The sequence below is a fragment of the Haemaphysalis longicornis genome, unplaced genomic scaffold (assembly GCF_048455015.1).
Source record: "Haemaphysalis longicornis isolate Haplotype H1 unplaced genomic scaffold, Haemaphysalis longicornis Haplotype H1 scaffold_5, whole genome shotgun sequence".
NCBI lineage: Eukaryota > Metazoa > Arthropoda > Arachnida > Ixodida > Ixodidae > Haemaphysalis > Haemaphysalis longicornis.
Window position 1 is genome coordinate 122,336,352 of NW_027526385.1, and position 26,773 is coordinate 122,363,124.

Here is a 26,773-nt window from a genome sequence, read left to right on the forward strand (position 1 = left end):
TACTTATTGCCCATAATGTTAAAAAGATTGAAAACTTTTTTTTGACAAAGGCTTAACAGTTCTCATGAGGAAAGCGCGCAAGCGACACTCCGTCGAAAAATTGAAAGTCCGACTGCCAGAGAAAGCTAAACCGTAAAATTTGTAGAAAGGTAGAACAACCATCTGTTAAAAAAGGTGAACAGCTGGTCTCTAACAAAGGTTCAATGGCTTATCGGCGGCAAGCTACGATGTCACAGAACTGCCGAGAGCTAGCGCCTTAAAACTGTACTGAATGCCCAAATATTAGTGTGGGGTGTATGCTTAAACAAAAGGCATCCTGCCAAATAAATTGTCAGCAGTCCAAAGCTCATTCACCCCTAATTTACTTGGCTGACGACATTCTGCTAACGTAATGACAAAAACGTTACACCCGAACAATGGGATCGGCTTCAAGACAAAAATTCCGCATCAACGAATGCTTTACTTCGAAGCCTATCGTGCAGATTTCGAGCCTGGTAAATAGTCTCTTTCTCGAATACTTTAGGAGGTTTACAAGTAAAGCTTGATTCGGTGAAAAGTATGTACAGCGTTTAAACTTTTCTTGAAGGCATCCTCAGTCAGCTATATAATGCTGCAAATGAAACCCTAAAATTCACTTGTCTAATTTGCCAAGAAGCAGGAAGCGACGTATACCGTCATCAAAACCCATGCTATAACGGGGCAGATCTTTCCAATCTGAAAACCTGCGAGAATGAGCTCATCTGAAAAACGAAACAGAATCTGGGATGCTGAAAATCATTAGGAATACTGTGCAACATTATTATGCGGTGCTGATGTTTATCAATAAATAAATAAATAAATAAATAAGTAAAAATATAAAATGAAAAAAATTAATTATTAATAAAAAATATCAACAAAATAAAACGAACTTTAGTTAAGCCTTTGACATTTTTAATGCGATAACCCGAATCCGCAGAATCTACAAGCAGCGTTTGCGGGATTTGCAGTCGAAACCTTGGGACCAATGGACGGAACCAACTGTTGTCCTAACCAAAAAACCTGTGCGAAGTTTTACGAACATCGATACCTTTCAGAAAACTATTTGAAAACAAAGCACCATTAGCCGAAAAAATAAATTTACCCTGCATATTCAACTACATGCGATGGGTTTGGCCTCACGGAGACAACAGTGGGAAGCTAACGTTAGGAAATACCGCTAAAACATAAAAAATATTTCCTTGCTTTATGGCAGAAGAAGGTTTCTCTTTTCTGCGATGCAGGTTACATGACGTAGTCTCTCATGCCGCTGAATAAGTCACGTGACTAAGTCGCCCAAACCCCAAAGCTAGGGTGACTGATTTTTTTGTTGTGGCCACACCACAAGGTGCATCCTCCTAATCCCGGCTCCAGCATTGTTACGGCAACTTTTTCGGGGAACGTGGCCGTGGTAGTCTATATTACAAGAATTACATAAAATGATGTTGGGCCACGCATATTTCCATTTCGAAAATATTGGCTTTTGGGGTGAAGACCATTGAGAGAGGGCAATTTTCTGAAAGTCGCCGGTCCACTGCACCGGTGCTGGCATTGAGGCAGAAACAAAGACAGCCCGATTGGGCGAAGGGAGGAAGGAACCACACTTCGTCGGTAATCCTGTAAATTCGGTTGATGACACATGTCACATAGTTTCTACCTTCCAATAAAGCTAAAAAACTAGTGACCGTCCAAATCCACACAAGAAATAAAATCAAACAAATTTTATAGACACAATATGACCCTTTTATGCACCGGGAAAACTTTTGTACATTCCGCATTGAGAAAAAGCTTTCCTTTTCCATTGAGCTCTAGCCCAGCGATCGTGAAGTCACCTCTCGCGCATACGGAGCTCAGAGCTTCTCGCCTGGTTTGTTTACTCCACGTATATAAATGTCTTTTCCCTGCCAGTGGCCTCACATTGAACCAGAAAAAGCGAAGCAAAAATATTCGCTCAAAACACACCCACAAAAAAGAATGTTTTCAATCGCAATAACTGCTCCTCTGAGCGCCGATTTTTAAACAATATTCTCCTAAACATGTACAGAAATTTGCGAAGGTAACAGTGACGTCTGGAGAGTTAGTTGTTCCAAAAAAACGCACAATTTATTTACCGCCTCATCGAAACGACAAGCATTCAAAAATGAATTTCAAGACTACATGAACCAATTTCGAAGGAGCCGTCCCAAACTTAGCCAATTTGTCTTACACATAATTTATATCCTCCTGCGAATGTTTACTTAGCAGCAATTGTTGTCTCCAGGGCTGTACTTATGCGAGTGTTTTAAGGCTTTACATGCCATTCAACTGTCATCATGTTTAGACGGTAAGGTGCGTATTTTTCTGTCAAATGTCGCCACTCTATGCGCCCCTCCACAAATCTAGCCCCTCTACAAATCCAGACTGCATTGACCGTGTTTATATGGCACGATAATCCTTTCTGCCACCGTAGAATTTGCCAGTGGATTTAAGAGCCTTCTATGCTGTGGCAATAGCAGCCCTTTATTGCTGTGGTACAGGTTAGAAGCCAACGATGATAACAAGAATAAAGTGAGTTTGTCCGAACTGGCGAACCGATGTATTGTTTTCAACAGGCTGTTCTTTCACGCACACGTAACAGCCAGACAGTCCCGAGAGGAGGATTGCCCGCAAATGCTGGTCCGTGGTAGTGTGGACATGACATGATAGCGTAAGGGCGTGCTAAATCAACTAGGTGTGGGCGGCGAACTAGAAAAGTGCCCATGTTACGAAGAGAATGCTAGTGGCAATTGAGGAGTAAGGGACATGTGCGTGCAGTGGCAGACGGCTAGGCTCAGGCAACACTGTTCCCTGCACGCCATTTACGAGAAGGTCGTCCGGGCAGCCCTTGCTTTTTACAAGATAGTTGAAGTCACCTCAAAACGATGGCACGACCATGCAGATCTGTGCAGGGTTTAACATGAAAGATCTGCCGCATCAACTTCTGCTCGGAGGCACATTGGATGAGTTGATGTCACCAGGAGGTGTTATGCCATGCTTGCGCAGAGACGGAATCGTCACGTTCGATGTGAGTAGAAGGTGGTTCTCAGATCAAGTTGCCGTCGTTTCGGCCATGCCGACGCGAAAAATGTCCGTCACGGGTTTCGCGGGTGGAGAGATAGAGTACCTAAACGGGGGACCACCAAAAAAGGAGCAGCTCAATATATACGAGACCTTTATACGGCGGGGTGGCCATAAGTGTTCACTTACTTCTCGAGGCACTCAGCTGAAAAACTTATTGAAGGTGGCAGCATTTGTTCCTGTGGTTCAAACGGGCAAGCTCCGGAAACGCCATAAAACGCGGCATCGACAATAGAGACAGGTGAGCTAAAGACATAAACACAGTCAGCACCGTGGAGCCGCTGTTGAAAGCAAACACGGAGGAACGGTCTTCTTTGAAGAGGTCGTTGGTCACCATCGTTTTCGCGGAGCGCAAGTGCCCGAGAGAGTAGAACAAGGAATGATCGACATGAAATCCACAAAGCGGAAAATATTTGATGCATCGTAGTCCCGTGAAGACTTTTTCTGAACATATTTTATTTTCGGGAATTGAATTGTGCAGTGTGCAGAACTGGACACGTCCTCAAAATGTTGTGCGAGTGTGTTAACCTGGTACCAACTTGTGTTGCGTGTGGTGCTAACCATGGCTGGCTCTGTGTCTGTTGTCCTTTAAATTTGCGTATTCGTCCCCGGTTTTGGTGTAAGTGGGGGTGTGAGGTTATGGGTGTCAGAAAGGCGCGCCTACTTCCGCTTTAGCCTCACGGAAGAAAGGCTTTACAACCGCACTTGTCCATATTATTAGAATGAGATTAACAGACCTCGGGTACCGCCAAACGATACCCCATACCTTGTTGATGGCCTCTCACGCCGGCCGACAGTACTTGTTCCACAGAGACCTGCTGGGTTATGAGGGGCTCCTGAGTCCAGGGGAATGGACTTTTCGGGGACGGTAAGGATGTGTGCCCTGTTGAGTTGGGCACCTTCATAAACGTGTAGATGTGTTGTGGATGTATTGGGCAGTAAAGGTTTTTCGTATTTGAGATGGTTCTTTAACTGTACTATATTTGTTATGGCCTTTACTGAACCTCTTACAGTAACATGAGGTGCTTAGCCTTTTAGTTTTTATATACTTTGTTCAAAAGTAATAACTACAATTTGATTCTGCATCCAGGTCCCAGTGAAGACATGGAAAGAGAACTGCAGTGCGAATACCAAAATCAAGATGTGTATAAGTGACTTTATGGTTGTCGGCTGTGATTTCTTAAGCAGGAATGCTCGCGGGGATAAGTAGGCGATATCATGCATCACTGTGTGAAGAGCCCCAGCGTAAATTTTCTGTATTGAAGTCGCTATAAAAATGTGAGGCTTTGCCGGTTGTTTCTCCAGCGCCTCGAAATTAGGGATGTATAGAAAAAAATTAAGGGGCTAGTAAAGGCAGCCTAGCATGTTTTTCTTTGCAATTATAGGGTAAAAAAGCAACGGCTTCAGCAAAAGCGTATGTGAAATTGTATTACATGATGCTTATATGCAGGTAACAGTGCACACAGCAGCCAAAGAGTGTGTGCAGCAATTCCTTTATTTCTATATATCCTAAAAATATTATATAGTTTTTCTCCTTCCTGTTAAGGTGTGTTTCTTGCAGACAATAAGCACTTCAATAATTAACATGTCTCGCGGCCATCATCAAGATTTTTAAGAAGGCCTCTAGTCTTCTTTAACCTGGTATTTTCTTTTTCCTTTATTTGCATTTATGGACACTTGTACTTTGTGGCTGGCATTCATGTTTTGTGTTTGGGATATGCGATTCTCATCGGCGGCTTTTTAATCTTCGTTCTTGCATAGGACGTCACCGCCTGTTTCCTGCGGTGTAAAGTCCAACGGCCGTACGCAATGGTCACATGTTTAGGTTGTCGGCTAATGTTGTCCGACTACCCTGCTGACCGGGCTAAGTGGACCACGCACGTTTGGTGGGCTCGTTTTTTGCTCCAGCTCCGCAAATGGCTTCAGGAGCGTCAGGGGTTCATCGGGCGGCTGTGTTGGTAGGAGCAACTGGGTGTTCATCCGCGTCCATGTCCTCGTGGCCCTCATTTGTGATTAAGGCGGGGAAGCAGAGACGGCAGGGGTGGCAGCAATTCTTTCAGTGTTTGTTTGCACCGCAGCCGCTGTGGTATTGCCCTCTGGTGCTGTGAGCGGTGCGGCTACCAAACACAGCCTATCCATTGTGGGGTTAGGACAAAGTCACCTGGCTGCATTGTGTGGTTGTAAATACAAGGCACGCCTCAGCCCCGCAGTTAGGTGTGTCGGCATATATTCATGAAAAGTATAAAGAAAACGTGTTACTGTCTCCGGAGATCTGAAAGTTGCTACTGACCTTAAAATTGATAAGTCCCTTTTTTTCGCGAACTGATCACATGATCGGGTATACACATGGTGAGGTCTGGGCAGTCCCGGATATTCAAGTTGTTCTTGTTACAGCTCTCCATATGACGGTCAGATTTGGCGCACTCTGCATATGTTAACTTGTCGGGCTCAGCTCACTTGGCGAATACCTCTGGCATCGAAGCATTCGTCTGACTTTCTACGTACGGGCGCGTGCGACCACCTAAAATACCTTCTCTGACGAATTGTGCAAGTGCTGTTCTATCCAATGTCGCTATGGTTCGCTTTGTTTTAGTTTTTTACCATCTCATATCATTGTGAAGCGTCGGAATGCTGCCACCCCGTGGTCACAAAGACCTTTAGAATGTCCGTTTTGGTTTTGTTGGTAAGGTCGAGTTCAGAAATTGCGCGTTGAGGAGGACAGTTTTTTTGAGAGGTATTGAGAGGTGTTCCTGATATTTCTACGCCAAAACCATTGGTCTGTTTTAGGGGTGTATTTGCGTGCTCTTTGTCTCCAGATGTCATTACGCATGCAGTTTTTTCAAGTAACTCACTTGATAAACTTTGCGATCAGGAAGGCTGATTTTTCAATGCATGTGGTTTTTTGTTTACAGTTTGCAAATTGACAAAGCGATGAAAGTTGTAATTGCTTCTGAAGTCAGTGCTACGTATAGGTCTGTAGGTTGCTTCGAGGCGGACCCTTTTCAAGATGTGGTCATATAAGCAGAGTGTTGAGAGAAAAAGGGCGACAAAGAAAAAAAAAACCGGAAAACGGGGTTCTTTTTCGTTTGAATAACTCCGACTGCTAATTAGGTTTCGGAGCTCCCTGCCTGGTAGACTGACAGGAAGCCCACCGGCCGCACTTTGACCATAGCTCTTATGGTTAACGCCTGAGGGTTTAACTTGATCTTCGTCCGCTGTGTCGTCAATACCGTCGCTATAAATACACAATGTGTCAGGTTGGGAGGATGCATGATATGCCATATCTTGTGGTTTCTTCAATGTGCATACAATCCAGCCTCCGTGAATGTTTAGAAATTCAAATGTCATTTCGATTTCTGTAGTCTATTTTTCGATTGAGTATCCGGTAATGGCCCCAGAAAAATGTATACGAATGCATGCAACATAGGCTTCACCGTGCCATCGTACAGAACAGAACACAGAGTTCATTCGGGAGAAGATTTGTATTTATAGCGAAGGGATTGGGAGGGTTTCCAGTGCAAACTATTTCTTCTTTCAACTGCAGGCTAGTACAATTCAATTAAAAACCTGAATGAAGGATTGCAGGTGATCTATTTGTTAGTCAACCCATTGTTATATCTGTAAGCGACCAGGGACCGTGCACCTCAATTCTTTATGGCTGGGCAGCAGTGTTGCGTTGGTATGTCCTGCAAAGCAGAGCTACAAAAGATTTTCTACTGAGTCTAGACGCATACGTATCTTCTGGTTAGATGGAGGGACATGGTGCCGTTTAGCGATATTGTATATGGTGATTAGGCAGGGTCGCACAGTATTTAGTGTTTTCTCATGACGTGTCTCCATTTTGATGTAAACGTAAGACCAAAGCGACAGTACTTCTAGGAAGGTGTTCCCAACTTCGTTTACATTGAGGATGCTGATGCTACTGATTTTTAATGGTATCCCCTCTGGAACTGAGTGATGAGGTGTCACCTCACCAAAGATTCTAATTTATCTTTGTTGTGCTACTGTGTAATTCTAGCGGTGCTCTCAGGGCACGCTAGAAAAACATTTTGTGTGTTAGAGGTTGTAGCTGTATTACGCAATATTTATCTTTCTGCTGTTCTTCCACCGGCATTCCAATCTTATTTTAGTTACCTCTTCAGTCTTAAAGTACGCTCTCTGGGCTACCCTCAATTCCTAGGGCTTCAAGGAGCTCAACAGCTCCGTCCTATTGATTTGAAAAGATACACTCACAATCCAACACTATGTGCCCAATTATTTCTGTTTTGATAAGGTACAGCAAGCATACCCCATCATATCCACTTTCTTCACAAAATTATTATTTCTCAAGCAACCTGCTATAGCGTCAAACACCTGCTGCAAAGGAGGCAATTTTAATATGAAATGAAACATCCGGCAGGTGGCAATATATGAAATTTTTGTACCCATTGTACTTGGTGTCTATTGTTGGCACTGTAGAAGACTACCAACTAAAAAGTGCGATGACTGTAATTGCAGAGACGACGGCTTCTAGCGCAAAAGTTAACTAAAAGTAAGAACAATCTATGGTGAGCAATCTTTCCTGTACCAGACAACTGAATTAATAAATAAATTGGGAGAAAATATAAACTTCACCCCCAGTGAACTTAGGTTTAAAAAACAGGTCAAAGAAGTTTTACCTAAGCAAAATGCTCGCAATTCTGATAAATAATTAAGGGTTTGAATATATTTCTACATGTTCTCCTAAAGGTAGAAAATAAAAACAATTACAAAAAAAATATTTATAATACAAAAATATATTATATTATATTATATTATATATTATATTATAAAAATATTTATATTACGTGATTGTGATACAGTAGTGTAAATAATAAATGTTCATAAGTATGAATTACTGCGTTTTATGTGTAGATTCTGATCCCTCTGGGAATTTGAGACCTATGCTTTGTATAATACATCAGAAATGTAGTAATGACTGCTTTGTGCTACTTCTCTATTACGATTGTGCTATCATGCTTTAAATTTGTGAACAGATGTGTTGTTATGTACGCTGTAAATCGGGTGCGTGTGGCCTCTGTCAGGCCACGTTCGACTTTAGCCTCAGCCTCACCCTGGTTTTTGCCAAGAAATAAAAAAATAAAAAAAAATAAAAGTACCAAGCTTTAATGCTACTAAAGAGAATGAATTTATTTTTCTTTATTTCACTCTCTATCGTAAGCCCTGTCATAGGAATCTCGCTTCCCTACAATGCGTTTTTGATGGAATAACGACAATATCGTAGCGAAACTGAAAGCTTGACATAGTATATTTTAAAAAACGTTCTGTAGCCCCTGGAATAGTTTGGCAGCCAGTCGATTCTCATCACTAACAACAAATGCCAGTTGTTAGCCTTACTGCTTGGACGATTACTGTTGCTCGTTATTAGAGTAAGGCCTCGTTTATGATTTCCAAGAACAACCACGTTAAAAAAAGTCTGAATGCTGCTTTGCATTTGTTGGAAAATGTGATCTGGTTGAGAATACGAAGACATCGAAGCCACCTGACAGGCAGCGAATCTCGTGCACCATCTTCTTCCTCTACCGAATTACCCCCTCGAAGGTCGCATTAAACCACTGTGCCCTAACATACGTCTGCTTCCTGGTCTTCAACAATTTGGTGCCGTGACCAGGATGGAAGGATTACACCGTTGAAGACCCCTACCGATGAAGCAGACCCATTGAAGAGGACGCACCGGCCAAGAACGACGCATTGCCCCAGCTTCTGCTAGCACGGCTTGTCCGCGTACCGGGTACCATCATGGACCGTCTCAAAAGCAAGCGTGGTGCTCTGCGCGCCTCAACTACACGTATAATCAACGAAATGAAGGCCACAATGGAGACTACCCCGATACCGACGGGTGAGCTGGTGGAACAGCTAAATATGCTCAAGTTGAAACAGACTCCTTTAAACGATATCGACAAAGAAATAGAGGGCCACGTCCCCATTGAGGAATTAAACGATGATTTGGAAGCCGTAAAACAGTCCCGTGACTCTATCGCACGCATGACTTTTCGCGCTGAAAAAAATCTTGCAAACGCGTGCCCTTTAACGGCGAGTAGTGCAATGCAGGCTCAAACCTCACACCAAGAACGAGTTCAGGTTAGACTGCCCAAGCTTGAAATCCACCCTTCTCATGGACAATGTATTCAGTGGCCTGCATTTAAGGACCAGTTTGAATCGACGATACATTAGAACTCATCGCTAGCCAACGTTGACAAACTAAAGTACCTGCTCAGTTATTTGAAGGCAAAAGCGGAAGGCGTAATCAACGGATTACCAACAACCAACGAGAGCTACCCCATGGCCATCGAACTGCTGCAGCAGCGTTTTGGAAACGAAACCCTTTTAATCAATGAACATAGGATAAAATTGCTGAACCTCCCTAAAGTGACCTCCTGCGATGACTTGAACGGCCTCCAGACGCTCCACGAATGTATACAGACTAACGTCAGATGGCTTGACAATCAAGGTGTACACATTCAGTCCTACGGGGTAATGTTGAAGACAGCGGTATTGCAGAAGATGCCCTTTGAACTCGTCCTCAAATTCAGCCAGCTAACGTTAAAGCAAACGTCAACACGAGGACCCCGAGTGGAACGGCCTGACGAAGTCTCAGAGCTACTTGACCAATTGAACCTTGAAATAGCAAGTCGGGAGATGACTTCAATGATGACTGGATCAGACACTTCTGCCCAAATAGAACCAACCTGGAACGAAGTCAAGGACAGCATTCAATGTTCTTCTTCCACGCTAACGATCAAGATATCCCGCCATAAATGTCTTTTTTGTGATTCTGACGAACACTGCACAGATGACTGCCCGGCTGAACTTCCGTTAGAAGAAAAAAAGCCAAATTGCGAAAACAGGGATGTTGCTTTCGCTGCGCCAGGCCCTACCACCGCGCTAAGGAGTGCAAGAATGCAAGAAAGCTTTCATGTCGGCATTGCAATGGACGTTATGTTACCTCCTTGTGCAATCCAAACTGGAAAGGCCCATCAGAAACACTGACGACTGTGTCCAGCGCTACAGACGAACCAGAGACATCCCAGAAAACGGTTATTGGGTCGCCAGACATCGAATTAGGAACAGCGACAAACTTGCACGTTGCAGATGAAGAGCGAGTTTCCGTGCCGAAACCATTTCGGGAGCTCGACCACCTAAGACTCCGAGATAAGCGAAAACATTCCGAAGGAGAATATGAGGACTTGACAGCCTTCACTGCAATCACGTTTAAAAGCAGTGATTGTAACCTTGTTGAATTGCATAGGAGACCAACTCGTTATAAGGCCGGGCACGACGAAAACACCGACGACATAAGCCATTTCGAACACGGCGAACATATTGACGACAAAGGTGCAACGTTTCGACACCTAACTCGACGAGGAAGGAATTCTGAGGACTGCAAGGCTTCTTTAGCTAAGGAACTTCACCGGAAGGAGCGTGCTTGCCGAATTAAAAAGGAATTTTTTGCCCGTTCCCCAACTGCTTCCGTGGTTAGTTTAAGCTCAGCTTTAGCGCTTGAATCTTCGTCAACAGAAACCTTTTGTGCGCGATGGAAACATCGAGGGCATGGATTGAGCATTCGATGGAACAGATTGCGTACGCGTGAACACCTGCACAAGTGGCCCGCCACCCATATGACTCCGAAAAATGTTTCAGTTCCTCCCGACCTTGAAGACACCGCGCTTGTTGAACAGAAACGCGCACATCGACAAGCATTGACGAGTGACTCAAAGTTTCCTGGAAGAGATGGAAAAGGTCGCTTACGTGAAGTTCGCGTGCCTGCCGGAACCATTTCTAGTCGACCGATTTAGCTATGAAACTCCGAATTATGCGCAAAGAGCTCATTCCAGATCCAAGAAATTATTCAACCAGATTCATAGTATTTGGCCGGCCGGAGCCTGTTGGAAAACGTGATCTAGTTGAGAATACGAAGACATCGAAGCCACGTGACAGGCAGCGAGGCTCGTGGCACCATCGTCTTGCTCTACCAAATTACCCCCTCGAAGGTCGCATTAAACCACTGTCCTCTAATACGTCTGCTTGCTGGTCTTCAACAGCATATGACACGCCAAGGGTAATGAAATCGACGTAGGTCACAGCAACAAAATTCAGTGCTTGTCAGCATAAGGTTCATTATTTTTAAATGCGAGTGGCGTGTTCTCTAGGGCAATGGTGGGTAATATCTCCATTTCTGAGGGACTAAAAATAGCTTTTTTGCTGTCATGTTTTCTAGAGTGGTACTGTACATGAAGCCCCGTACCTATTTGGTCATGTAAACGTAGCATGCAGCAAAACCTCTGCCGATGATGTCGTTACTTGTAAAATTAGGAGCGTTTTAGGAGCAGAGCTGTTTAAATGCTCAGAATGTACGCTGGTGCCTTCTGGAAGTGCGCACGCATGGAAAAGATACCCAGTTTAGCCTACCAATCGCGCCAACCCCTCTAAGGGGGTTCCTTGCGCGATCCAGGCTCGTGCGCCCATGAAAGGAGTGCATGTCTATTCCCTAATTACGCCCCAATGAAATATCAGACCTGTGCGGGTGACATTCAAGCGTTCCGAGTGACCTTTGCATTGGCGGAAAATTGCCGCCAGCACCCAGAAGTCGCCAAGTACCACAGCCCGTGTCAAACGAAAAGTTGCCGTAGAAAAGCGTGGGGCCTCACCCTTTCGGCTTTACGTCCGCACCGCCGGCACACTAACCGCGGACCCTTGAGGCAAACAAATATGTGCCCCCGAGACGACGCGACGGCTGTCTAGCGCGCGATCCGGGCTCGTACGCCGGGGAACGTGGTGAACTACCACCCCACACATATGCATGGATAGACTTTCAGACTTCCGTGAGCCTGCTTCGAGTACGTACATACTGTGGAAATTTGTACTTTGAGCGACGCCCCAGTCTGCGGAAGCTGACAGCCAGCATGCCGAAGGAAGCTCGCCCCTCTATCAGATTTCAGAGGCGTGCAAACGGTTTAATTGTTGTTTCCGTGACATTTATTTCTGCTAAAAATGTACGGGTGAAGTTTCTTCCGAAGCAATTCTTCGATAAATATTACTAATACATTTTGTACGAAAAAGAGCGCGGAAAACAGGCAGAAACACGATAAAAGAACACTAATGGTGCACGATTGCCTCCAAATGGTTTTTGCGGTACCTACGTAATTTCGTTCTTCTTTGGCGCCATTTGTCCTAAATAAGTCACACCCAACCGCCTATATCAGCGTACCCTCTCTTCAGATAGGTTACCCACATTTTCCGCACCTTGAACGGCAATACTCCCAATCCACATAATTTGAAAGAAAACGTTCAACAGCTACTCACGACCAGGTGAACATTCCTGCCTCCTCTTTCGGCAAGGTTTGTTGTAAGTCAACGTGATGTTGTGCTCGACAAGATTTGTCCCGCAGGCATAGCGATTGCACAAATACCGAACGTAGCACGCCAGTATTCCCAATTATTTTTACTGCTTCTTTAAAAAAGTTTTGCTTAATTATCGGTTCATGCAAACTACATTCAGGAGAAAAAAAGCCCGGGGTTCTCACGTTGACAGAACGGTAATTTCTTCTGTTTCTTTTAAAACCTGCTAAACTTCGCCAACTGATTTACTAGGCTTCATTTTTACATTTCTACCCAGGTCACTTTTAGGGTAAATTACCATGTATTGGCTCTGGGGAGCATTTTTCAACGTTTGCAGGCGCATCGCAGGGTACTTGTACTTCACGTGCCTTTAATTACGTCAAGATCAGTGGCCTGCAACGTCCTCTGAACATTCGCTTGCGCAGAACTGTGACACAAATGTTTGAACGTGGCTGTGCATCTCCCGTGTTGATGTATGTCAGTTTCTGGCAACGTACGCACTTAGGTAAAGTCAAGAGGCATCCAACGACGGTTCGAAAGCGAAGCGTAACAAACGTATCCGAGTACAGTTCCTTTATCCCCAACAGTTGTACCTCCATCTAACCGCTGGTGCCCCGTAGTCTCGGCCACGCATCGTGTACCTGACCGCGCGGACCTCCGCCACCTTGGCGTGGGCTAGCCGAACCCGCTATCGCCGGCTTCGCTCATCCTTCTCGGCAGGTGGTGGGCCCCCAGAATATAGAGCCAGACAAGCGGTTGCCAAACAGAAGCGCCGCGCTAGCGTAGCAGGTGCCAGCTTTTCTGTGGATGAGAGCGACACCAGGTACCCTCCTCTGAGCGTTGAGTCAGAGTTGGGTTTTTAAACCTTCGTTGACAAGCGGCCTCTGGACGCCATGCCGATATCACCCGGTGAGAAGCTCTACTGTACAGGTACCAAAATGGCAAGAGGGTGGAGGTATTGTCGGTGACTACGAAATATCTAGCCGCTCTGTTACCGAAACGAAGGAAGCTTTATATTGTTAGCGTTTGACGATATCAACCTTAGTCTTTTATGTATCCACAGGTTTTCCTTCCTTATTTCTTTACTCAGCTATGGGTGACTGAACTTCTCGGGAAATATTTCAGTCTGTGATTTTGTCATCGCGGAACACCTACAAAATAGGCTATGCGACTTACAAGAATTTTCCAAATTACTCGGTCTGTTGATAGTAAAGACAGCTTTCGCTGAACTCTTGAAACATTCCTAAAAGAGTACCTTGGATATCGCGCTACTGAAAACTGAAACTCTGCTCTATGTGACACCATAGTGAAATCATTTCTGTCCAAGACCGCCACGTAATTTACAAACCCTTGTTTACAATCACTGCTGTTTTACTTAACGCAATAAAGTAACACATTCGTTCCCATACAACTTTAAAACTATGGATTGATGCAAGGTTGACACAGAACTAGGCTGATGAAGGTTCCTCGGAAGCAATTGTATACTCTTACATGCATATCTCATGCGGTACCTTTTCTACCTATATGTTGGTTATGAGGCATGTTCCAGTAGTTTAAACAAAACCAAACGTCCTGTAACGCTGTAAAAACCACTTCCCCGCTGTAATGTTCACGTTCGTGCAGTGTTACCAACTCCCATGATTTGGGCATAACCTTTCGGGCCAGGCATTATATTTTTAATACGATTTGTTGAATATAAGGATCGCTGCAAATTAAAAGAAAACAGAAAATATTTTACCTACAGCCTCATAACAAAACCAAAAGGGGGTCGCGGAGCGAGCTTGAACGCCAAATGGCTATTTCTTGATTGCGTTTTGACAGCACTGGTGGAGATTGTATTAACGGTGGACGAATGGACGGGGATCGAACAAGGCGTCGGAGACACCCAGTGCTATATGTCCCCGTAGGCTGCTGGTATACACTACTTCATCGAGTGACGGCCGGGTGACGCCCTCGGCCGCACCTTTTGAGTTGCGTGTCCCAACCCCCTTCCCAGAACGGGGAGGCTAGAGTAATGCTGGGGACAGTATTGGCGACACCGTGGACCCCGAGCTGTCATACTCTTGCTGTATTCCACCTTGGCCACTAGTTGTAAGGGAAAGGGCAGAAACCACTAACGGTGGCAGTCAAAGCCCATGTCAAGCTCTGGCGGATGGGCTCCCTGCCTGTTTACCAGGCAGGGAGCTTCGGGATCTCTTCAGCTGTCAGGGTAAGGCTGACGAATAAAGTACCCCCGTCGTCTGATTTTACACTCGGCAATATGTTATTTTCTAACCCCCCCCCCCCCCCAAACGTGACCGGTCCCTGAAAAGGGGCCGCACCGAAGTAGCTTTCCCCAATTGCCATCCTTAACCTTTTCTGAACAGGATAATTTTTCTAGATTTCATGATATAGAATCGCTCAGTCCAGCCCACCTTCTTGCATCGCAGTCAATATTCTTGATCGCTAAACAGCTTGACGCCATAATAGGAAAATCGTATAAAGCCAAAAAACAAACGACTGGTGAACTCCTCTTTGAGGTATATAACAAGCAGTAGTCCACAAAGCTTCTAGCTCAGGCTAGACTGGCTGATCTCGACATCAGGTTCACACCCCATTGGAGCCTCAAAAGATCGCAGGGTGTGCTTTCCGAGCCAGATCTTTTTAATGAAACGTATGCGGATCTCCTTGCTGGCTTGGAGTATCAGGGAATCACAATCCGCAGAAACGACAGGTGGATTCCCACCAAACACATCATCGTGACTTTTTACCACGCAGTACTTCCACAACATATAAATGTAGGCTTTATCTGGTGCTCCATCCGTCCCTACATCCCGAACCCACGGAGCTGTTTTAAGTGGTCAGCGGTTCAGGAATGGTACAAACTCTTGCCGCGGCCTAACGACCGGTGCAAATGCACCGCACATGATCGTCCGAGCGACAACTGCCCATCCGACACCCTCACTTGTGTAAACTGCATGGGGGAGTGCATGCGGCCTATTCCCGCAAATCTGAAAACTTTGAACTGAGGAAAAAGATAATACAAAGCAAGGTAACTGAGAACATCTTCTTCCCAGAGGCGCAAAATTGATTCGCCTCTTCCCCTCTGCGGAAGTATGCCGACGCAGCTCACGTGGGTGCGGAGGGGCGTCTGGTTTTCACAGGGACCAAGTTTAGCGAGTCTGACCTGGTCCCTCCCACTGCCAGCCGCCCACCTCCCAGGGTTGCGTCAGGCAGTCCAACCCGCCATCCCACCGTTCGGTGAGGCAGCAGTAGTTGTGGTGCCAACCGTCTGTGTTGGGACCGATGACGCTCCCAGCTCTGCATCCCGGTCCTCCAGTGCGTTGAAGCATGCGGAGATTGACACCGGGTGCCCTGCATCGGCTGCAACCGACACCGCACCGCCTATGCCACCTGTGGTGCCCCCGACGCCCTCAGCGGTGGTGGGTCAAACGAAGGGCACCCTAGAAGGGGGGTCAAGTCTTGGGGCACAGTCCGTCGGGTACATTCACAAAAAATTCTTGAGTACACTGACAGAAGCTTATAAACTACACCACACATTCATATAACACCTACACTTGGAGGAAGCAGCCCAACCCATCACTGCGAATATCCTTGACGCCGCCAAAATGTCTATTCCCCATGACTCCGGTACTCTGTGAAACCAGAGAAGGCCGTGGTGGAATGAGGACTGTAGGCGAGCGTGAGAGGCAAAACTAATGCCTGGGGTGTGTCATTGGGATTGTCTCCGTCGGTACTCCACATCAAATAACCTTGTATCATTGAAAAGGGCCAAGGCAATTGGTAAGCATGTGCGCCGTGTGGCATAACGAGAGAGTTGGCACACCTTTCTTACATACATTACATACATTAACTCATTAACTCGTGCCAGTTATTATTTCATTCCCCTGACGAGCTGCATGTGCAAGCTCTTCGAGAACATGATAAACAAGATACTCGAGTACTTAAAGTACAATCGTCTTCTCGAAGGCTGCCAGGGAGTCTTCTGGGCGGGGTGATTCACAAACGATCCACTCGTTGCATTAGAAGCATATATAAAAAAATGTCTTCCTCCAAAAGCTGTACTGTGAGACAGTTTTTTTTTACCTTGAAAAGGCGTTTTATACTGCTTGCCGTTAAGGTATCCTAAGCGATTTGAAGTCCCTTTGCATGTGGAGAAACATGATGAACAGTCTTGCTGGTTATTTGACCGAAAGAGTATTTCCTGCGAGAGTTAGCATCGCACTCTCAAGGCCACATGTGCAAAACAACGGCGTTCCGCAATGCGAAGTTTTGTGTTCCCCTCTGTTGATTGTGAAAATGAATTCACTCAAAAAGGCTTTGCCCCAATGAATTTCATGCTCAGTATATTTAGACGACGTACAACCATCCCTTAAGTGTTGTAACCTCTCTATCTGCGAGCACAAGTCCAGCTTGGTGTTAACAAGCTAGCTGTCTATTCAGATAGTAACGGTTTTAAATTTAATTCAGTAAAGTGAACTTGTGTTTTGTTTCCAAAAAGACGCGGCATTCGGCCGGATCCAGACATCAAACTTAGTAGTGTCTCAATTCTAGTCAGAAATGAACACAATTTTTTAGGTGTAGTCCTTGATAAAAAGCTTACAGACATACCCTATATAACACAACTCAAACATAAACGCTTATGGGTTATTACTATACGCCTCGAGATTCGCGATCGCTGCGCCGCCTGCCGCCGCTTCTCCGCGGCGTTTGCGGGATTAGAGCTGCGTGGCTGATAGGCGGTCATGCAGTGTTTCGGTTCTCTTTCGCTTCTCTTTGCCTTTCCGCGCAATAAACAACTTGTTATGGTGACGTCTGTAAGCTAACTGCACGTATAGGGCACTTAAAAAAAACAGCTGCGTCTTGGTAGAGCGCTCTAACGCCAACAAGAGCTACCCGCGGGGAGGCGGTTCTGCGCGCTTCTTGGCCGCTCTTGCGGGCGTCGGCGACGGCAGCAGCATATCACCGCTGTCACCTTCGAACACGTCAGCACAAGTGAATTCTATTTATTGTCGCCTCGTTTAGACATCATATTGGCACTGTAAGAGGTTGGTTCGTTTTGCAGCGCAGACAACAATGCGGCTTTGCTTCTATGTACGTCGTAGAAAAATATGATTCGGGGATGTGATAACCCAAAAGCTGACAAAAACTTGTGCCTTTTATGGGAATATAAGCCACGCGAAAATGTTAAGTACACTCAAAGGATGTGCAGTGTCATATATGTGCCCCCTCATGCCTTATAGTAAGAACCAAGGTATATGTTAATGAAACCACGGGAAAATGAATGGTCTGCAAGTCAGGAATAAGTATAATAGTCGTACGGGAATGAAAAAAAAACCGAGTGCAGCTTCTGACATGCTAAAGACGTTTGTTTGAGCAAGCTAGTATTCACCAGACCAACTAGATGCGAAATGCAGTGATATATCGCTAGACGTGTGGGGGGGGGGGCGGCGGGGGGGGGGGTTGAGGAGGAGGACGCTCAACTATCGTTGTTTAAAAATGCGGAGCGAAATCAACGAATGAACGTTTTAGTAATCACACACACAATTGCTGCCTTTTCACTTTTCGTTTGTTTTTCGCCTTCAACGAACGGCTGATCACTCGGCGGACGCATTTTTTGAACAATACAGGGTAGGCAGTTCACAAGCGATACGAGGTGTCGTTGGAAGAGTTGATTGATTGATTGCAGGGTTTAACGCGCCGCCGAAACGGAGACGATGAGTCATGCCATAGTGGAGGGCTCCGGATTAATTTTGACCACCTGGAGATCCTTAACGTGCGCCGAAATCTCGTACACACGGGCTTGTTGGAAGAGTGTCGTATCTGATAAGGGTTCTGATTTCGGTTTATGCTAGATTCTGCAGTCTCCCTGTGTCATATGACGATGTTTCGAAGAGTTTGGTCGGGGACGCGGATTACTCTATAAACCCGTCTTCGCGCTTCTCGTGGAGGATAAATGTAACAGATGAATCTTTGCGAGCGCTCACCTCGGGACAAGACGATCCACATTAAATTTGTCGTCGTGTGCTGACTCCGGAGTGTAATTTTCCATTATCCATCGTACTTCTTTGGTACAATGTTTGTGAAATTTATGCCGCATTGGCTTTTTCATGGTACTGATCAATATCTGCTATGTGATATTGGCAGGCGTAACTTGCGTGCTGTCAGGCATGAGTGCTCCGCTGGATTTTGTAAGTGCACACACAAAGTCGATTTACATCATAGTGTGTATGGCTGCAACATGACCATCGGAGAAAACACTGCTTACGGAGACACTGCCACTAAATTTCAGGGCTGCGGAATTGCAATCAGCTGCATGCAAATGCTGGCTTCGGGACACGGGCCTGTGACACACGCCCGGCGCCTATATAGATCTCACTAAGATCGCGTCATAAACGTTTATCCTCTCGTGAACACACCACGCTTGCAAACAGAGTGCCTACTCCACGTTATTCGGTATTTGTAACGCGGACAAACGGTAAATCGCTGTCTTGAACGAGCCCCAAAAGCAACGGCGACAGGGGGGACCGAGCCGGGGACTCCCGCGCCTGCTTTCGAAACGGGCCGCTAGGGGGATTTCAGTGGCGCCCCTACAGGCCGCGCTCGAGGCGTATACTAAACGTTCTCTCCCGCACATCATATTGTGCTGACGAACAAGTTCTTTTACGTGTTTACTAGCCTAATAGCTTCACGACTGGAATATTGAAGGGTTGTTTATGGCTGAGCAAGCAAACCACATCTCAACATTCTGGACCCAGTGCTTCATCTAGGGCTTCGCCTTGCCTGTGGCGCCTTCCGCACTAGCCCGGTCAAAACCTCCATGTGGAGTGTAATAAATTTAACCTACAACATCAACGAGCCTGCACCAATCTTCTTTGTGCTTTTAAAAGTGGATCCATGCCTCACCATGATTATAAATCTGTTTTCTTTGATACCTCGATGACTGAACTTCTGCTAAATCAACCATAATTCTTGCGCCCTTCTCTTACATAAAGAGAAAGCGTCAGAGCCTGCTGTATACTTTTTAGATACAATTCAAACTTCTCTAACAGATGTTATAGAACCAAATCCTCTCCATCTGTATCATGCCCCACCTATTTAACATAAATTGATAAAAACCGAGCTGCCAGATGAGAAATTCTACAGCACTTCTTGTATTTGCAGCAGGAGTATTAGTATTCTGATTTTTATACGGACGCCTCTAAAGCTGCCACATCTGGGTCCCCAGCTGCCCATGAACCCAGCCTTAATGTCGCTAAAATTCTTACCAGTTATTCTAGTATCTTTATGGCAGAGGCTTAAGGTGTACTTCTTGTTGTTATTCATATATTTAAAAGCCACATCCCAAAATACATAATATCCACAGGTTCCCTCAAGGTTGTGCAGTAATTGTCGTCAACAAATTCTTTCAAAAACCACGTTGTCAATCTTATCTTCAAGGGTATTATGTCGGTGTTTGTCCACAAATTTGAACTGGTCTTTTCCACCGAAACAAGACGCCGCTCCACTCCCCGGCGAGCCACGTCGGCGTACCTCCCCAGTTGGAAAGAGGTGAACTTCTTTCGCGCCTATCGGAATGGGATATTTACTTTTACATTTACGTTACGGGTTTGTTCGCTAGTTGAAACTTTTGACAAGAGCGGGAGCCTGCCGCGGTGGACCTTGGAAGTTTGGACAGGTAAAGTTGGTTGCAATGGCGTTGTCGGATAGATGATCATGCTGGGCGCATTTAGTACATGTTCTGCCGCGATAGGAGTTGGTACCATGCCCGAACCACTTCTACTTAAAACAGAGCCGCGGGTTCGGGATGTACGGACGGACAAAACAACGAATTAAACCTGCGTTTACATGCTCGGGCAGTGTGCAGCGGTCAAACGTTGGTGTCAGGTATTTGATGGCAATTTGTCTGTTATATCTGCTAATGATAATGCGGCTTACTGCTGTCACGCCTTGGCCGTTTATAGCTTTGAAATTATCGGTGTCGGTCTCGGTAAGGATATCTGGCACAGATATAAAACGCTTAGAGGTGTTGAGGCTATGGTGGCGCGTGACTCTGACATGCAGGTCTGCCTTGCAGGTCTGGCTGATGAGAGTTGTGGCTTGCTGCTGCGTATTGACGTCAACTTAGACCTCACAGTTCTTAGTGTTTTTGCATTATATCTCTCGCTAATGGTAGCTTTAACAAACCTAAATGAAATATATACAAATTGTGAAGAAAGAGTCCTGAATTTGTCAGCAGATGCAACTACCAAAAACCGGTTGTAGTTGCCGGGTTTCGGGGGATCGACGGCAGGAAGCGGTTGAAAAGATACTTCGGTGCGGACCCTTTTCAGGGTCGGATCCTCTCTGTAGGGGGGTTTCGATTTACTATAGGACACAGGAAAAAGCAGGGGACGGGGGTACTTTCTTCTCTCGGATTACCCTGTTACCGAGGGAGGTCCCGGAGTTCTTTGCATGGTAAACAGCCCGGGTGCGCATTCGCCGGTGCTTGACCTAAGGTCTGACGGCCACCATTTGAGGTATCTACCCTTTACAAAAAAAACACCTCACCACGGTAGTTTACAGCTGGTGTTGGGTGCTCGGGGTCTACGGTGTTACCAATACCGTTACCAATATTACTCAAGGTGCCCCTTGCAGCGTTCAGTCGGTTAGGCGCGTCGTCTAAAGATTACTTTAAAATACCCTTTAGGTACTAAATAACTACGCTTTAGCAGTTCTAAAATTACCCAGCACGAATAAAAGTAAGATCTATGCACAAAGTGTGCTGTCAAATCGTGCGTTTCCTTAATATGTTGTATCCTGCTCTCAATATATCCCAATTCGACGATTGCCTTGATCATTTCGCTTGCGCTCCAGGGACGTACGCAAACCCTAGCTGGCGTGCACCCCTAGGGGATTCAGGGAAAGCATGCGGTGTTATAGCAGTTTTTAGTGAACCTTGCTTGGGCACGTATTCTGCTTGCACATGTTGAGGCGACGCAGCCGCCGGAGAGCGATCAAATGCATGCAAACCAGAGTTTCTTTTTTGCACCGAGTCATGTGGTACCACAGTGACAAGGCCAAGAGCCAGCAACGTTATTAGAAAGAGGCAGCTTGAGTACCGGCGCCTAACATCACTGGTGACGCGACCATTCAGGTTAAAGTTTGCAGTGCAGCAGAGCTTTCAATTCTCAACAATGTTTGGAAAAAATGACCTCAACAGCAGCCAGATGCGCTGCATGGGTTACACCTCGATCTTTCTCTTCGTACTTCCTGCGCGATTTTGAGTATTACGAGCTACTCCACTGGCCAACTGGCCTGTCATATGATTTATGTGAGGCGGTATTCTGAAACTTGAATCCAGGCGTTTGATTTAACCCTAGCAAAAACCTGGCAGTTGTGACACCATATATACCACAAAGTTTATATTCCAGTATATATCGAAACAGAAAAAAATCGAGAGTAGATCCGAACTCGCTAAAGCAGCGGTTTCCACAAATCCATCGCACCGATAAGTAATTGTTTCCAAATTGTATCATTACAACCGGTACTACCCGGGGATGCTGAGGTGATCAATCATGCTAATTGCAGTAATAGGGCATAACACGTGTTCATTAATTTGTTGTCATAATTGGCTAGTTCATTGTGAAGTAGTACGCAATTAGAAACTCCTGCCTGCTGTAAAAACATGGGCTCCAACCGGAGGCGTATAGTGGTAATGAAAAACGTCTGGAACTTATGTTTTACTGCAACTCTCGCTGCAAAAATTGTACCAACATTTGCTATTTATGACACGCATAGCATATTACCTGCGGTAACCGACGAAGTGCGCACCAAGGCATAGTAAAAAAACTCGTAAATATTCAACATGTACATTTCAGCACACTAAAGTTATTCCGAGGAGGATACGATTGCTATAATAAACTTATTGTTTGAACGTTTTTTTTTCGAAGGAAACAAGCGCTACAACGAGGCACTGTGGTTTCCTTGAATTACTACGCGATCTTGTGAACGCAGCCATTTTGTTGAATAAGGGGAACTCTTAAGAGGGCCTTTGAAAACAATTATACTATCCATCAAAAGACTGCTTGATCCTGAGCAAAATTGTTACAATTTTATTAAGAATTCCGAAAGTTATTGGAGATATAACAGAGAACGTATACGGCCGTTCGGTCGCCACTGACCTTTTAGGCAGTTTCTCTACTTCGAAAAACTTTAATTGCTCCACCACCCCCTGATGCTTTTCTTGGGTGTTGAGAAAAACTAATTCAAATGACCCCACTGCAACAGATATGCGTCAGGTGCAGAACGAGAAAAATATATATTGATAACAAAAAAAAACATATCTGTACCTTGCAAGAGACGTAATTTTTCAGCTTGTTTTACAGCGGAGCTGTTTTACGAACCGTAACTTTGCAATTGCAGGAAAAAATACCAAGAAAGGCCCAGCGCCCGTGAGTTGGTGCCTCATTGCGAACGCCAAGCTTCTTCGACACGCGCAGTGTATCTAGCAAAAAAAACTCCACCGCAGTCTTCAAGCACTACCCGCATGTAACGAATAATCTCGAGCGCTAATGCTAAGGACAAAAAGACACCCTTCTTGCGATAGATGAATGCGGCCGTGTTTTTCGGAAGCTATTAGTGATAATTGGAGACTTGACTACGAGTGCGCCAAACATTCTCCAGATGGCTTGCAGATACCGCCAGTGGTGCCTCGAGTCGATGACGATGAGCTGCTTGACGTCTAGACTTGCGAGGATGAATTTGCATCCACCACTCGCATTGAAGTATACGAGGACCGCTTCAATGCATATGACGATGGTTACTAGCACCGCAAGTTTGAAAATAAACAATGATACTGAAACTTAACTATGCGTCCGGCAACAGTCACGTATAAAAGCTTAGCCTTTCAACTCTTGCGCGTGCGTGCACGCTTCCGTCAATTTTTTTCGTTTTTTTTAAGCCAAGGCGCTATGCTCATGCGTTTACTACAAATGGGAACAGCCCAAGGTACCACCATAGCGGACCGCACAGCATGCTCAAATCCTACGCAAGCTATAGGTATTCCGTGCCGGAACTACCCATGTTTGCATAGAAGTAGTTGTATATAACAAAGTTGAGACTTCTACGTATGTCAAATAGGTATATAAAATACAATTTCAAGTTTTAATGGGCTGAAACTTACACAGGCCAACAAGGCGCTCCGTAGTGGAAGGATATAATGAATATGGCTACATAGGTATCGTTAACGTGCCCTTACATATCAACACATCGGTGTTTTTGCTTTTTGCCTCCATCAGAAAAGCAGCCATGCACCCCGCCTTTGACGAAACTCGCGTGCTAGGGCTCCGCACAGCACCGCAATAATCACTGCGCCACAATACCTGAAAGTACACTGTTTGCATTGCTAATCATCACAGGATATGTAAAGTTATTTAAACCTATATATCTGCTACACGGAACACTTTATAAAACCTGTGTATGTTATTATAACAGGCAAAACAAGAGCTTCTACCGATGCATCTGAGGAGAAGAAGAGACAATCCTCGAACGCCAAAACATGATGGTCCAAATTGTAAGCGGATGCAAAGCCCACATGTTGCTGTTTTTATGCGCCCACCTTCCGAGGAGCGTAGGGCTTCTGCGGTTTAAATTGCTACAGGTTACAATTCAGTTATATAAAGCAACTAACACGTGAGATGAGAATTGTAGAAGCTATATCTTTGCCAACCGCAACCACCATTCATAATCTTCATCAGATGCAGCTTCAGCATCAGCGGCGTGTTTCCTCGGTGCGCGACTCAAGCCACACGCCAGAAAACACCGCTTTGCATTGTCGCAACCTACGGGCACTACCTGATCCATGGGTTTGGGCCTTAATTCAGTTCCATATGCAGTCATAAGTAGGTGGTGCCACGCTACCTAATTGGTCGCCTATAAGAAAAACAAAACACCGTGCTTATTTACATATATAAACAAGCCAAAAACGCTGTTTATGCAGTGGTCAGAAGTAGTGTGAAAAGATTCTGGTGGCACACAATATTACCTGATGTCAGGTGGTACGTAAGGCATTGCACGCCTCTGGGCTGTACCCAAATCTTTTTAAGACAATCACCCGGAATTATTTCCCTTCCCGAATACACCTTACAACCATTACAGCCTATGTTGTAAACAACGGCAAGCAAAAGGCTGCGTTCATTTTAGGTTTTTTCAAGCCTGCCTATATGATGTGCCAACTTTATTATTCATGAATACATCAGCTTGATGGAGCAAAAATAGCACCAAATGCTGCACAATTGCCAATAATACAGGTGCACTCAAACGGCTCTACTCTTCCTGCACACTTTTTTCCATACTTGATTTGCGAGGAGCAGCAAATTGGGTAATTTTGGCCTTATTTAGCATACCTCATGTAGCTTCTTTTTTGTGCAAATATTTTTTACCTAATTTGTCTTTCGTCACCGATAATTGCCATTTACACTATATAAAAATAAATTTGTTAGCTTTGCCTATAACGCATTCCCGTGGAGAACCAGGACATCAAATGGTTGGCCCTGTGTGGTATTTGCCAAACGATATTTTGCATGAACATTATAATTCATTTCGATACTCTCATCCATACCTGATTAGGATGTGGCAGTTGTTTATCTAGAATTTTCGGTGACATCGCCTCATGAATACAAAGTACAATATCAATACAAAAGTCTAAAAACAAATGTCAGATTGTTTACATATCGGTTCCTTACAAACACTCTTATTTGGGCAGATACCAGGGTTGAAAATAAAGAACAAACACAACACCGCATGTAGTGTGCAACGCTTCACGCTTTTTTCCTTTATATGTTGGAATTTTTTCCCTAGCTTGTGAATATTCTATAGACTGGGCAATTTAAACATTTTGCGTAGTTCTAAGCAGAAAATGTACTAACAGGCGCCAGATCAAGTTTAGGTACCCACATAAAATGAACGACACCATCTGCGCTGGCTTGGGGTTGTTTCGTGAGCAATGCTGGCATACCACACATTTAGCCAGCCAACCATTAACATCTCTGCGAAGTCCCAAAAAGATCCGAACGTCTATTTCCCAGCAGTATATCTATTAGACATCCGTACAACGTGCAATATTTCTATACAAATTTTTGAATGTTGAGATAATGGTGCTGGTACCCTAATGTCGGACGTTCCTTTAACTTTGCTAAAGACGTACACTCAAAATTGCTGCTGCTTTATTTGTCGACGGTATTTAGACATTTTTTGCTGACTTTGTTCAGATGTTGCTGGCATGTCCATTTTTTACTTCTTACATGTCTATCGCAGGTACATTGTCTTTAGCTATATCACTATACTTTATTTTCAAACTCTCCACAGGCGTACTGTTTTGAAGTTGCCGAGGGGTTTGTATATGTTTTGTATGGGTTTGCTACCGACGGGTTTTGTGCAAGTTTTGTAATCCACCAATATTGCTTTTACGGAATATAAATGCGGAGGACGTATTAAATAAATTAGACTCAACATATGCCTAAACAAAATTTGATGCTAATAGCAGTTTTTATTGAGTAAAACCACCATTATACTTCGTCGTTCTACCTTCGTAATGAAAATAGAAATGCTGACCTGAGAAGTTGCTGGCTTGTCAACATATTTGATAACATATGTGGCTGACAAGTTCAGCCACATATGTTAACAAATAAATTTCCCGAGCTTGTACTAATTGTGAAAGGCGGGAGGAACAGGAGCGCTGGCAGGCTCTCCCCCGGTCACTTTTCTCACCGTACGGACATCTTACCCCGCAACGGCGGAAGAGGCGGCAATAGCCCTGGCCCGCATCACCAGGCTGCACCACACATTATAATCACTTATTCGAAGACAGAAATTCAAATTTTGATTCGTGGTACCGTTTCGGCTATTCTCCAAAATCCCCATACTCAACCACTCGACATCGTCTGGACCTCGGCCCCCACTTGGGTTGGAGGCAATGAGATCGCCCCCAAAGCAGCAGGAGAACTAAACAGCCACGCTGGGCTCGATCCTGCTCTCTAACACAGTGCTCGGTCGGCATGCGATCGTATGCTCTCGTATCAAGAAGTCACAAAGCATTATCGCATCTCCAGCCGCCGTTTTCCCACTGCCCACATATCCCTCACCAGAATTTTATTGTATGCATCATAACTTATGTGTGTACCAGTGGCCGTCCTTCTATCCAGGAAATACGATACACGCGCTCACGCCGACATACACGCGATTCACGCGTCGCGCGAGCCTCGGCGTTGATCGGCGCCGCCGCACCATCACGCAGTAGAGCTGC